This window comes from Callithrix jacchus, chromosome X (genome assembly GCF_049354715.1).
Source record: "Callithrix jacchus isolate 240 chromosome X, calJac240_pri, whole genome shotgun sequence".
Lineage (NCBI taxonomy): Eukaryota > Metazoa > Chordata > Mammalia > Primates > Cebidae > Callithrix > Callithrix jacchus.
Genome location: NC_133524.1, coordinates 18,425,614 through 18,440,349, shown reverse-complemented (window position 1 = coordinate 18,440,349; position 14,736 = coordinate 18,425,614).

The following is a 14,736-nucleotide window of genomic DNA, read 5'->3' as shown; positions in this document are numbered from 1 at the left end:
AAAAAAAAAGGGAAAAAGAAAACATACTATAGGCCAGGTGCAGTGGCTCACGCCTGTAATCCCAGCGCTTTGGGAGGCTGAGGCGGGTGGATAACTTGAGCTCAGGAGTTGGAGACCAGCCTGGCCAACATGACAAAACCTCATCTCTACAAAAAAAATACCAGAAACCCCCCCCAAAATTAGCTGGGCATGGTGATGCACATCTGTATTCCCAGCTACTCAGGAGGCTGAGGTGGAGGAATCACTTGAGCCCAGGAGACAGAGGTTGCAGTGAGGCCAGATTGTGCCACTGCACTCCACACTCCAGCCTGGATGGCAGACACCGACCCTGTCTCAAAGAAGAAGAAGAAGAGGAAGGAGGAGAAGGAGAAGGAGAAGAAGGAGGAGAAAGAGAAGTAGAAGAAGAAGGAAGAGAAGGAAGAAGGGGAGGAGGAGGAGGAAGGGAAGGAGGAGGAAGAAGGGGAGGAGGGAGAAAAACATACTATATTATGATACAGGATTCAAAATGTGTGGGGTGTTTAACTAAAACATTGAACTTAAAAGAGATTGGTACTTGTAAGTGGCCCCCTTCAGACTCTACTCCCAGAGTTTCCTGCAGTAAGCATGCAGGGTTAACCTCTGGTTAGGAGGTCCTTGGGTGGAAAAGAATGGGAAGCATGGCTGTTTGTTATTTGAGCTTTTGCCTGTTGCTCTGTGAGTGAAGAGATCTTATTTCAAGCATGCTTTTAGAAAGATCCACTTGTACATAACGATAACAATGGCTAGCATTTGTGAAGCTCTTACCATTCAACAGGCACTCTTCTAAGTGCTTAACCTCGCTTCTCCTCACAGTAATCCCCTGAGATGGGTACCACTGCCATTACTCCTATTTTAAAGATGCACAAAGAGGTTAAATAGCTTACCCAAGGTCACACAGCTTCACCTGCAACCAGGGAGCCTGGCTTTCAAGCCAGTGTCCTTAATCACTGCACTGTAGCCCCCTCGTTCAGTTCCACAGCTTCCATACGGCCCAGTGCACTTGTCAATAGGTTCTGATATTAGTTCAGAAAAGGTCAGTCCTCATTGAATAGTCTGTGAATTTCTAAAAGAGGCAGGGAATAAGTTGGGGAAGCGAGATCTGGTAGCTGGATCCCACCTCTGCCCTATCCAACTCACCCCATGGTGACGCAATGGACGTGCCACAGGCAAGCAGAAGCAATTCTGCACCTTGGAACCATGGAATTCATTAGTCCACTGGGTGATTATAAGTTTATCAGAACCCTACAATTACCTTTGCTGTTTGGATTTGTATTTTTAATTTGTGTTATTTGTAATGTGTTCCCCAAATGAGAGAATAATTTCAGAGATGTTTTTGCGATAGCTGCTTTCATAAATATCTTTCAGCTTAACCTTTTCATAACCTAACAACGAAAAGAAAAATCTGCAATTTCACAATACAAATCTGTTTTCTTTGAATGTATATGTATAAATTACTTTTTACTTATTTCAAAACACATGCAAGAGTAAACAGAGCAGTATATGAACGCACATGGGCTGTCATTCAGCAACAACAATTGACCTATGGACAATCTCACCTATTCCCTCCCCCATCTCTATATTATCTTCAAACAAAAAGCAGACATCCTATCATTCCATCCATAAATATTTCAAGACATATCTCTAAAAGATAAGGCTTACTTTTTAAAACATAACCACAATACCATTGACAACAGCAAATCGGCAGTCCATGTTCATATTTCCATCAATTATTTTTAAAATTCTGCTTGTTCTACTGTTCCATACCACTTAGTTATGAGTAACTTCATTGCATTTGTTATTGTTGATATAATTTTCAAATTTATTTTGAAAAATTTCAAATGCATCAATGTACATTGAACCCCCTGAACTCATCATCCAGCATCAACAATTACCGATATTTGACCAATCTTCCTTTATGTACTTTCCCTTTATATAACCCCTATTCACTGCATGTTTATAAAGCAAGCCCCAGACAACATTTCGTGGTATTGGACATGCATTCTTAGCTTAGTTAGGAGCAAGAAAATGTAGAGATGTTCTCTGGTAGGCATTCATATATTTATTTCACTTCTAAATCCCTGGAAAAGGATTAGATTAAATGCAAGATTTTTAGCAGATCAGATAAACTGCCACTTGGCTTTTTGCTGTTTCTTTTTTCTTCTAACAATGTTTAAAATAAAACCAAATTCTAAACAAATGGCACTAATAGTCTATGACATGAGTACCAAACGGAATACTTGTGTCACATGTGCTCTGTCTGTTAGCTGGGCCCTGATTTCTAAAAGTACACATTTTTGTAATACTAATTGAATAAAAGCTGAAACAAAAAATGTTAAGCCTAATTATAATTCTGTTTAAAAAGGAAGAAAAAATATAAAGATTTACCATCAGTTGGTTTAGATTCAAAATGGGGCCTGAATGATGACACTCCACTGGCAAAGCCCCTGGGTTCCTTTTGCACTCCTACATTTTAAAATCCACTATTTCTCAAACAGCTTTTGAGGGACCTTTGAGAATTCTGTGTCTTGTTACCTGGGAAGCAAAAGAAGGAGTTCAAGCTTTAGGGGCTGATGAGACAACGACACAGGCCATAATTTGTTGAGATTTACCAAGATGCCTTGTTTTGTCTCATGGAGACTTACCATGAAATCCACAATAACATCCACACTAACTGTGAAATCACAGTGTGTCGCCATATCACTCGTTCTTCCATTGCCACCATGAGTTAATGACAAATGACAGCCATATTGGCTTATACACCATTACAAACCCAGGATGGGTAATGAAAACTTGTCATGGGTTAGGTCAAGCAAATAGCAAGAGAAGAGCTATTGAGCATTTTGAGCAACAACAGCAGAAAATCTAGGCAAACAAAAAGTCATCAGTTAGGATAGGAAATTGGTTCAACACTTTTGCAAAAGGTTTGGCAGCACCAATTAAAGGTAAACACGCATGTATCCTGTAATCCAGCAATTCCCCTTTCTGGCGCTAGAGGTCAGAGTAGTGCTTACCCTGGGGTACTGGCCGAGGGGGCATGAGTAAGCCTTTTGGGGGTCCGGAAATGTTTTATACGTTGATGTGGTGGTGGTCACAGATACACCCTGTGAATAGACACAGGTACACCCCATTGTTATACACACTAGTGTAGACACAGACATACCACATCTTTGTGCACTCCTATAAACTATATCTCAAAAAAAGAGAAGTGATTAGTAAACATTCCTAATAAAGAGACTTTTGCAATGTGCTGGCAATTTAAGAGAATTTCCGTCTCTGGGTGAAGACAATGCTGTGTTCACTCTCCCAGGTTGAAGACTCCCAATGAAAATGTGGGGGTGGGGTGCAGCCCTTTCCCTAAGACACTAGATCTCACCTATCCCTTTCAATAAGAACCTGGGTCCCCTTGAGATAAAAGCCCATCTTTCCTAGAAGGGCATTGCTATATTTATAGGCACCGACAAAACTTTACCCACAGATATTGATTTCTGGCTTTTTTGACTGTTCAATTGGCCTTTCATTGATGAATTTATATTAACGGTTGATGGTCAGGTTGCTTTGGAATTACGCTTTCTTGGCAAAGCCAAAATTGGCAATGTCATGTCATCTTTAACAAATGACTTTTTAAAATTAAGTTAAACGACAGGCTCTGTTGATATCGTTACATATTTGTTCATGCTGATATTGTAGCCTCGGCCACTTGACATTGTGTTTGAGCTTCCTTTAATCATTCATGGGTGTCCAGTTATTCAGGTGTACCCATTTGGTTGTAAATCATTGAAGACCCACCCTAGCTGTGTTTCTATGTCGATATGCTGTCAGCAGAATGGCAGAACTCTCCCAGTGCTCACGCCTGGTAAACTCTGCTTGTACCACGTTCCTCTCCATTCACAGAGTTGAAATCAACTGTTTTCTGTAAAGAGAGGCAGACCCGTACTTTACTTAGGAAACTGCAATAGAGTCCCGCGAACACAGCATTGTCTTTATCAAGAGACTGGGGTCCTCTAAAATTGCCAGCACCTTGCAAAGGGAGGAAGACCTGTTGTAAGAGGCACCAAGTTGTCAGAGGATTTGGCTTTCAGTTTAGGATGAGTAAACCGGAGGGGGAAACTCCTATTAAAGAGCACAGAAAGCTTAGAATCAAAATATGGATAAATCCAGATACATTTTCTAGGTTAAAGTGGTTTTATGTTTGTTTACACATAGGCTTAGGAAATGTGATAGTATTAATGCCAGAATATGGCTATGATTTAGAAGGGATTGATGCTAAACTGGGAAACAAAATGGTGTTACATGTACCAAGACTGAACACTATTTTATTATTCATGACTTTATGATTCAACTTCATGGCATCTTTTAAATATAAAAAAGTGAGAGTGTAATAAATTAAAGCTACAGAAATTTTCTAAAGACAAAAATGCTTTATATTTTTAGGCACTACATCCCCTGGATATTTTTATTTGATTTTAATTTAAGGGTAAAATTTTTTATGGTTGGGTAAACAGCAGAGAAAGATTCCATCAGCTGCTTTTGAATTAGAGTAATACGGGGGAACCTAGTATACCTTTGCTATTTAAAAGATTTTTTTAAGAGATTGGAACATGTGTTCCGCTTCATTGTATCAAACACAGAGCAAAATGGCTCTAATTGAGAACATACTTGGCAAACGATTGGATTAAAATGACTGAGAGTTATAAATGTCTGAAATGTCTATTTCAGGCACGAGTAAGGGAAATGGCACTAATTTCTAGAGTATGCACATAATGATTAAATTAGCCCACAGAGATGAAGAGTATATCAGCATGCACCCGGGAGAAGAAATACCATATGAATAAGAAAAGAACCAATCAATTCTTTAGTGGGCAGCAATCACCATGAGAAAGTCCTTTCCCACACTACCATGTGTTCCCTTATCTAGTCCATTTTTCTACAATCCCATTAGCCTCCCTGTAGTATCCACCAAACTAAATAAAATGCTGTCTACAAGTCTGTTCCTTAGTCAATTGCTCTTTTTGGTCATATTTAGATCCTTTTAAAGGAGTCCCAGTAGATGCACCGGGCTTATATTGGTATAATGGAAAATGCCAACCTTTGACTTTGACCTTTGACTTTGGACTTCACCAACATTTATATCTTCTCCTCCTCACCCTCAATTGTTTTTGGAAAAGTTGGTGAACCATAAAAGTCTAGATGTAGAAAAAGACGCAGATGCACACACACAAAATCTACATGCACACACATGTACATGTCTTTTTTGCTGCTCTTTCTCTCTTGGATCCTGACTCCTGGGCCCTTGTGTCTGCCTACTTAAATGTATATGTGGTTGGAGAATATTCTAAAATGAGAGGAAATTTTCTGAGTAGCAGCAGGATTGGGTGTGGGTGCTAGAATAAAGCAACAGTCACTGTTGGTGGGGACTCTGCCCATGTCTGCTGTGCATTAACCTTTCCAATATATACTAACAGTGTCCTACTGCAAGCAGTGTCTGCAACTCTCTGCCTGAGGTTTCCTGTTGGCCTGAGAACTGAGTTATCTAGAGGGCACATGGAATAAACATCCATGAGAGCAGCCCTTATTCAATATGGGATGGGCATGAGAGGTAAATACACCAGCTTCGTCGCCTCTTGATTAAGTAGGACAGGACTCCAAGGCATACTCTATTGCATCTTCCAGAGCCCCACAGTGGGACTGAGCCCCAGTTGCTCACAGAGGCAGTCTGCTCTGTAATGTACTCTTCCCTGCCATGCTTCCCTGCTCCCCTGCTAGAGTTTCAGATCGCTTCTCAAATAAGCTTCTTGCACTTAAATCCTCATTTCAGGGTCTGTCTGTGGGAAACAACCTAGGCCAGGTGGGTTTAAACGCAAGTAATCATGACATCTGGAACTCAAACATGTGCATTTGAGTCTCATCTTTGAGACTCAATTTACTCTCTGTGAAGGATCACAGAAACTTGAGTTATCTCACCGAATCTCAGTTTTCTCATCTATAAAATGGGAATAATAGAGCACCTTTGCTACTTAACAATGTTGTTGGGAGGAACAAATGAGATAACATATTTGGAAATGTTTTAAAAACTGTACAGAGCCACAGAAATACTCGTTATTGTTCCTGAGGATTATTAGTTTTTTCTTGGGGTAAAGGACTTTTTTTGCCTGGGGGCAGGACTTTGAAAAAACATTTTATTTTGAAGTAATTATAGACTCATAGGAAGTTGCCAAGATAGTAGTACACAGTGCCATGTACCCTTCCCCCATCTTCCCCCATCTTCCCCCATACTGTATGACTGTGATAGGATATCAAAAGCAGGTGTTAACTGGACTGCTGGTTTTATTCAGTTGTATGCTTTTTAAGTTCTTATCAATCTGACATTCTATTTCTTCTCAATCCTTTGGTCTCCACTCTCCCCATCTCTGGTGATCTTTGAGGAGTCTAAACTAGCCACTTGAATCACCAATTCTTAGGGTCCACCATGTTCAAGGAGGTTCTGATTTAACACCTTCAGCCATGGTCTTAACCATACTTCAAAACTGTGTAAGAAAATTCTGTTCCTTCTCATCTAAACCCTGTCACTACCTCCTTACCGATAGGTAGGCTTTGCAGGAGAATCCCAAAAGCTTGGATCCTGCTAAACAACTTAATATAACAAAATGGTGAACGCAGCCATTATGGAAAGAACCGTTTCCAGTGATGAACTAGACAACTATATTTTCATTAGGAGGTTAGTGCATTTTGTTTGGTGGCTTTAGAAGTCTGGGATAAATGTCTTCTTGTTTAATTGATCCTACACTTCCTAACTTTTCAAGTTGCCTTGTCACCTTCTCCTTAGTACTCCTGGGACTTCAACTTCAGTGCCTGAAGAAAAAGTGAGGGAAACTTTTCTCCATCAATCCTCCAGTAAAGAGAGGGATTGTGGGGTCACTCGCAGTAGTGCCTCAGTAGTCTCCTGTTTTCTCTTTGAATGCAATCTTTATTCCTCCTTGGGCAGATAATTTCTCTTCTCCAACTACCTTCTTGGTTAAAGGTTAACACAAATGACATCCTCCTTCAAGTTCAAACCCTTGGAATGCTATTTTAATAACCCTGCTGCCAACAAAGTCATTCAAAACAAGGGAACAGAAAATGTACCAGGGCCAAGTCTCAGAAAACTGCTGCCATTTATTTATCTTTCTTCTCAATGCCTATGGGTTCTACTGACCAACTGTATCTTCAGAAAAGGCTTTAGGACATACATTTTCAAGGACCTATGAGTGTTTGTTTTGTAGAATTCAGGATGCATTTTCAAAGTGCTGGAGATATGCCTCTCACAGCCTTGCAAGCCTCCATTCTTTTCTCCTAAGTTCTCTCTTTGGGGTCTCACCCCTCTTCCTGGTTTCCAGACATTAGACATCAGCCCTACAGGTAGGATTCCTGTAGGGAATGAAATAAAATTACATCTCGTTTCCAGCATCTCTTAAGATAACTGATCCCACATTTCACTTGCCTGCAAGGCCCACCTCTCCTAGTGCTACCACCATTCTCACAGTTGCCTGTACTCACTCTCAGCTCCTTTAATTCCTTACTAAGAAATGTTCCTGGAACTGTGTGGTCCCATTCTGTCACTCCCGCTTAACACAGCCACCAGTCACCAAAGTACTGCAAGATCTCATATGTCCAAGTAATGGATCTTAGAGATCTTCTAACTTGGAGCAAACCAGATAATGGTTTAGAAAAGCATCACAAGTCAATGATGCAAAGGAGCAACAGCCTGCTTCGCTGATTCCCAACTCACAAGACAGTCTTTCTCAAATACTCCATGCTCATCCCCAGGTTACTATTTTTTGCTCCAATTATTCTTCTTGACCCAAATTGACTCTTTTCCACCTATGAAGTTCTGCCTAGGCTGAAAGGGTCTGACACTACCACCTTTGCCTTTTCCATATGTTGGCACTAATGCTATACTGCCTGGTACTGTTTGCTCATTTTCTGTCCCTTATCTTCCTCAATTACATTGCAAACTCCTTGGGGTCAAAGATAATCTCTATATTTTGCAACCTTTATAACACGTAGGACTCTGCCTCATCCAGAAGTGGTATCATGTATTTCTCATGACGGGTTGATATCCATATGTCCACTGGTCTCAAGAAAAGAAAAGAAAGGCTATGAAACCAATTCCTCCTGAGCAGCTGGATGATCTACAACTTTCTTTAACCACCTAATCTAAGGTGGTATATTAGTCCATTCTCATGATGCTAATAAAGGCATACCCAAGACTGGATAATTTATAAAGTAAAGAAGTTTAATGGACTCACAGTTCCACATGGCTGGGGAGGCCTCACAGTCATGGTGGAAGATGAAGGAAGAGCAAAGGGACATCTTACATGGCAGCAGGTAAGACAGCCTGTGCAGGGAAGCTCCCCTTTTGTAACACCATCAAATCTTTTGAGTCTTATTAACTATCACAAGAATAGCATGGGAAAAATCCATCCCTATGATTCAACTACCTCTCACAAGGTCACTCCCATGACACGTGGGGATTATGGGAGCTACAATTCAAGATGAGATTTGGGTGGGGACACAGCCAACCCATATCAGGTGGGTGCCCCACACCACCATCTATCATGTCATCAAGTTTTATTGTTTTCATATCACCTATTGCTATCTGAACTTACCAGGTTCAGTGACGTGTTTATGAAAGAGATGCTCTGTTGTGCTCGCAGATCCTCCTTTCAGGACTGTGGTTCTCATTCCTCCAAGTGTTGGGAGCTATGGCTGTTGAGTGTTCTCAGCTGAGTGCCCCTCCAGGCATTGTCCTTGGAAGGGACCACCTGGCCTTTGATCACACCCCTTTCAGGCAGCCTGGATTCAATGACTGGTCAAGATGGAGGTACAAAGATATTTGCCTTCCCTTGGGGCAACGCTGAAGGGTATCTTGGGGATTGGCAGAAGCCTCTGTTACGCTTGCTCTGCAGTTCAACTTCCCTCTCTGCTTAATCCCTCTTCTCTCATTCTTCTATAAACATTCCTAAGACCATCCATAATAAACTTCCTGCATGCAGATCATTGCAGTTCATCTTCAGTGAACCTGACTTAAGGCAGTTACTTGTTCATCATATGTTTTCCTCACTAGAACTTTCCATGAGAGTAGGAACGTTACCTACCTCATTTACTGCTGGACCTAGAATTGTGTCTGGCATGTGAATGTTGCCCAGAAATGATTAATGAACCATGAATGAATGAACAAATGACTTACATTTATCTAAATCTCACAAGTCTGATGCATTTTTTTATGTGGGAAAAGCTGAGAGGACACTGAAATCACTCCAGGACATACAGCCAATCAGCTGTGGAATAGGACCATGGTTGTATGAATGCAACATCCACACTCTTCAAAACCAAGCATGGCCTCTTGACATCTTTATCATTGTGGGTAGTACCTCCTGCTTGGCTGGAGGCCATTGTTTTTGGCTCTTGTGGTCTGGCTGACTTCTTGGTGCAGTTGGCATAGAAACCCCAATTTAGGCTTTAATTCTTCTCTCTCTCTCTCTCTCTGTTGTCTATCTTACCCATACCACTGGCATCTTCCATGCTTCTCTATGCAACTTTCTTCCAAAGGGTCTTTTCTCCTTTGGTTACACTGACAACTTGGTTTGGAGCCTGATTAATTCCCAATTCAATTGCTGCAGTCCTTGCACTGGCTCCATCACCTCATGCTGTCATCTCCTTCAGTTGATCCCATGTCATTCCCAACATTCTTTTCCTCACCATCTTCACCACCTCAGTCTGGGTTCCAGGTAGAATGTAGAATTCATACTAGATGCTTTCAACGAAGAAAGTTCAATGGAGGAAAAACACACTGAGGTATAGGCAGGGCTGGGAGAATAAGCCAAGATAGTGAGCCACTCAGGAACTAGCAAAAGCTGGGAGCAGTTACCAACCTTAAGACTGAAGAAAATAGTGTTACTTCACCCTGGTGAGAGTTATAGCCATGGAGGGGGGTGCTTTTTGGAGGAGTCTAGAACTCTGGAGGGGACAGATACTATCAGAGACAGAATGCCAAGCAGGGAAGGAACAGAAGTCCACTGGTTTCTGTCTCCTGCCACATCCTGATCTCCCTCTGGTGACTCCCACTGGTCAAACCAACTGGTTGTCAGGTGACAAGGGAGACTGGGTGATGCAGAGTGCTGGGGTAAGTTCCTGAGACACAAAGCAGGACAGAGACTGGATCTGGGGTTCAGAAGGGACAAAAGAGAAAACAGCACACCTCAATTTTCCAACGCCAACAGAACAACTAATTTTCATGTCCCACCAACATCATCCTACAGCACCTTTCTATTTGTAGATTATGGTACAGATTATAAAGCCCTTTGAAACATATATCCTTTGATCTTCACCATGTCCCCATGAGATAAATGTTTTGATCTACCCTGTTTTGCAGGTTAGGACACAAGCATAGAGAAGCAAATTTATGACTCACCCAAGATCATCACACAGCTAAGAAGTGGCATAGTTGAAACATGAGCCCAGATTTGTAAATTTATTCTTTTTTTGCCCAAATCCAGCTCACAGTTAAGGTGTATACTCTCTTGACACCTCTTTATCCCAACCTCTGCCCTTTCTATACACACACATCGTGTTGTGCTAAAGCATCTTATTAACTTACCTTTTGGCCTTGACCTTCTCCTGATCTTCAGTAATTCTGCTTGAGAGCTCTTCATCCTTTTTCATAGCTCCTTCTTTCAGTTAACTCAGGCCTATCCTCTCCCCTTTTGGGACATCAACTCCTCACCTCTTGCCTCTAATAATGAAATATGATATTATGTGGTGTTGCCCTATGCAATATGGTAGCCTTTAGCCACTTCAAATATGGCTAGTGTGACTGAAGAACTGGTTTTAAATTTAATTTTAATAAATTTAAATGTAAAAGTAATACTCAGAGCCCAATCCCCTGCATACCACCCTTAAACATAGGCTCTGCTGGGCTGGGCATGGTGGCTCATGCCTGTAATCCCAGCACTTTGGGAGGCCAAGGCAGGTGGATCATGAGGTTAAGAGATTAAGAACATCCTGGCTAACACAGTGAAACCCACCTCTACTAAAAATATAAAAAATTAGCCAGGTATGGTGGCACGTGCCTGTAGTCCCAGCTACTTGGGAGGCTGAGACAGGAAAATCTCTTGAAACTGTGAGACAGAGGTTGCAGTGAACCAAGATCACATCACTGCACTCTAGCCTGGTCAACAGAGTAAGACTCCATCTCAAAAAACACACACACAGAAAAACCATAGGCTTTGCTTGGCGACTTGCTTCCAAAGAATAGAATATGGAAAGGGAGAAAAAGGTAACTTAGAGTGCAGAAACCTGGCAAATACTACCTTGGAAGGTAGTCAAGATTAACACCACCAGTGATAAGTAATGTTGATAGCCTACACCCTTGATATGTTGTGATGAAAATGGCACTTTATCTCTGTGGTCAAATTTCCCAAAACCTGTAACCTCAGTCTAATCATGAGGGAAATATCAACAAACGCCAACTGAAAGACATTCTTCAAAATACCTGACCAGCACTTGTCAAAACTATTAAAGTCACAAAAAACAAGAAAAGTCTGAGAAGCTGTCACAGACAAGAAAAGGCTAAACACAAAGGCTAAATGCAATGTGGCGTCTTGGATTGGATCCTGGAACAGAAAAATAAAGACTGGCGTTTAATTGACAATAATGTATCAATGTTGTTTATTGAGTTGTAATAAATGGCCATGGTAATGTAAGATGTTAATAAGAGGGAAACATATGAGTTGAGTGTAGAAACTGCTGTACCAACTTTGCAAAGACAAAAAATAACAGATACTGGTGGGGATGCAGAGAAAAGGGAATTCTTACACACTCTTCGTGAGAATGTAAAGTAGTACAGCTATTACAGAAAATAGTATGGAGAGTTCTCAAAAAAGCAAAAATAGAAATACTGTATGATCCAGGAATCCCACTACTGGGTATTTATCCAAAGGAAAGGAAATCAGCATACCAAGAGGATACCTGTACCACCACCCCCACCGTGTTTATTGTAGCACAATTTACAGTAGCAAAGACATGCAATCAACCTAAATGTCCATCAACCAAGGAATGCATAAAGGAAATATGGTATATACACACAATAGAATACTATTCAGCCATAAAAAGGAATGAAATCTTGTCATTTGCAGCAACACGGATGGAACTGGTCATAGTTTTATTAAGTGAAATAAGCCAGACACAGACAAATATCACATGTTCTCACTCCTATGTGGGAGCTAATGAAATTGGTCTCATGGAGGTACAAAGCAGAATGATAGTTACCAGAGGCTTGGAAGGGTGTGGGGGTTGGGGATGAAGAGAGTTGGTTAACGTGTGTAAACATACAGTTAGATCAAAGGAATTAGTTCTAATATTCACTAGCAGAGTAGGGTGACCATAGTTAACAACAATGTATTGTATATTTCCAAAGAGCTAGAAGAGAAGATTAGAAATGTTCCCAACACATAGAAGTGATGTAAATGCTCACAGTGATGAATATTCCAAAAGCCCTGACACGATCATTACATTCTATGCATGTAACAACATACTGAATGTACTCCATAGATACATACAAATGTTATGCATCAATAAAAAGAAAAACAAACAAAACAAATATAGATCAAGTATTTCCAATGGAAATTTAGAATCCTAAACAAGATGTGCTGTGAATGCTATTCACAGGGCTCAGCCTTCAGGGGCAAAGAGCAAGACAAAGAAAGGTAGAGAATAATCTGGGGGAAGCAGGGGCAGACAGGGGGACAAAGGAAGATAACCAGCATACCTCACAACTCCTATAGCAATTGAAAGCCTAAACTTCAGGCAAAAGCAACCTGCTTTCCATGCCCACTCAGCCCCACCTCTCTGTTCCGTCCTTGAACACCGGAACATCCCATTCAGTGAGTTTCCCTCAGCCACTCCCACCACTTAGTTCATAGCAGACTGAGCCCTAGCCATACTTGGAGCCCCTGAGCCATTGCCAGTCCTGGACTTCACTTCTTCAGACAGAATTCATGTACATGAAAAGATCGACATTTCTCTATCTTTTCACTGAATGCTTGTCTTTATTCTATAAGGGGAATGGCTGATCTTTGAAGGCAAAAAGCAGGTATTCCCAACATTATGTACACAGCACTGCAGCCTGAACTGACTGATAAAGATGATGACGATGATGATGAATGGCCTCAGAATTGTGATTTTAGCATTTTCCTCCCGACAGAATCCTTCCCAGTGTTCCTAATGTCTACCTTAGCTGGCCAAGCCACCATTCTCTGAAATGAATGAAGCTAGAGCAGATCTCTTTTGTGCAGAGCAAGTGTTACCTTTTTGAACTGACTGTACTTGCTTTCCTGTCATGCTGGCCATATGGTCTCGTCTCTGCTCAGTTTTTCCAGGGCACACGTGCAGGGAATCTAATAATGGATTCCAGCCAGCCTCTGGGCTATTATGTAAATAGGAATCCTCTAGCACCCCTCACATTCCCATAGGAATCTCTCTAATTCATTAAGTTAAAGCACACACACACACACACACACACACACACACCTCTGAACTATTCTATTTGGAGGTATGGCTCTACCTTTAAAAATAGGGAGCACTCGATTTTATGACCCTGGTTTCTTAAGTGCTCAATCTCATTAAGCTCCTAGTCATCACGTGCTCAAGGGTCACCCAATGGGCTGTTTCCCCTGCCAATATTTATGCACTTTAGGCTGTTTTATTAGGTATATACAAGCTTGGAATTCTTTTATCTTTTTGAAGAATTGAAGCCTTTATCATGATCTAGTGATCCCTCTAACCCTGATAATGTTTTTAATCTATATTCTCCATTAGAGCTTTCTTTTGATTAGTAATTGCCTCTGTTTTTTTTTTTCAATCCTGTTACATTCTACCTTTCTACATTCTTTACGCCTTAAGTGTGGCTCTTGTAATCAACATACAGCTGCATTTTAAAAAATCCTATCTGACAATTTCTGTTTTATAATTGGCTAGTTTAATTCACTTATCTATATGGTGATTAATAAAAATTATATTTTGACACCTTTTGTATACATATTTTGACCATACAGGTCTTTATTTCATTTTTCAAAGATTTTATTTTTTAGGACAGTTTTAGGTTCACAGAAAAATTGAGAGGAAGGTCCAGAGATTTCCATATAGTGCTTACCCCACACATTGCACAACCTCCCTCGTTATCAAAATCTAATGCTAGAGTGGTACATGTTGTTACAATTGATGAACCTACATTATTGCCTAAGAGTGCATTGTTTACATTAGGGTTCACTCTTGGTGTTGCATAGTCTATGGGCTTGGACAAATGTATAATGACAATTATCAACAGTTATAGTATTATACAGAGTAGTTTCACTGCTCTAAAAATCCTCTGTGCTCTCCCTATTCATCCCTCCTCCCACCTCCAACCTCTAGCAATCACTGATCTTTTTGCTGTCTCCACGGGTTTGCCTTTTCCAGAATACCATAGAGTTGAAATCATACAGTATGTAGGCTTTTCGGATTGACTTCTTTCATTTAGTAATATTTAAGTTTCCTCCATGTTTTTTCATAGCTTGGTAGCTCATTCTTTTTAGCTGAGTTTATTTATCCAACCATCTTATTTTTCTATTTTTTACTGATCCTGCTTTTTCTGTGATTTTTTCTTTCTAATTTCTTGGCAGTTTTTTTGCTGTTTGTGGTTTA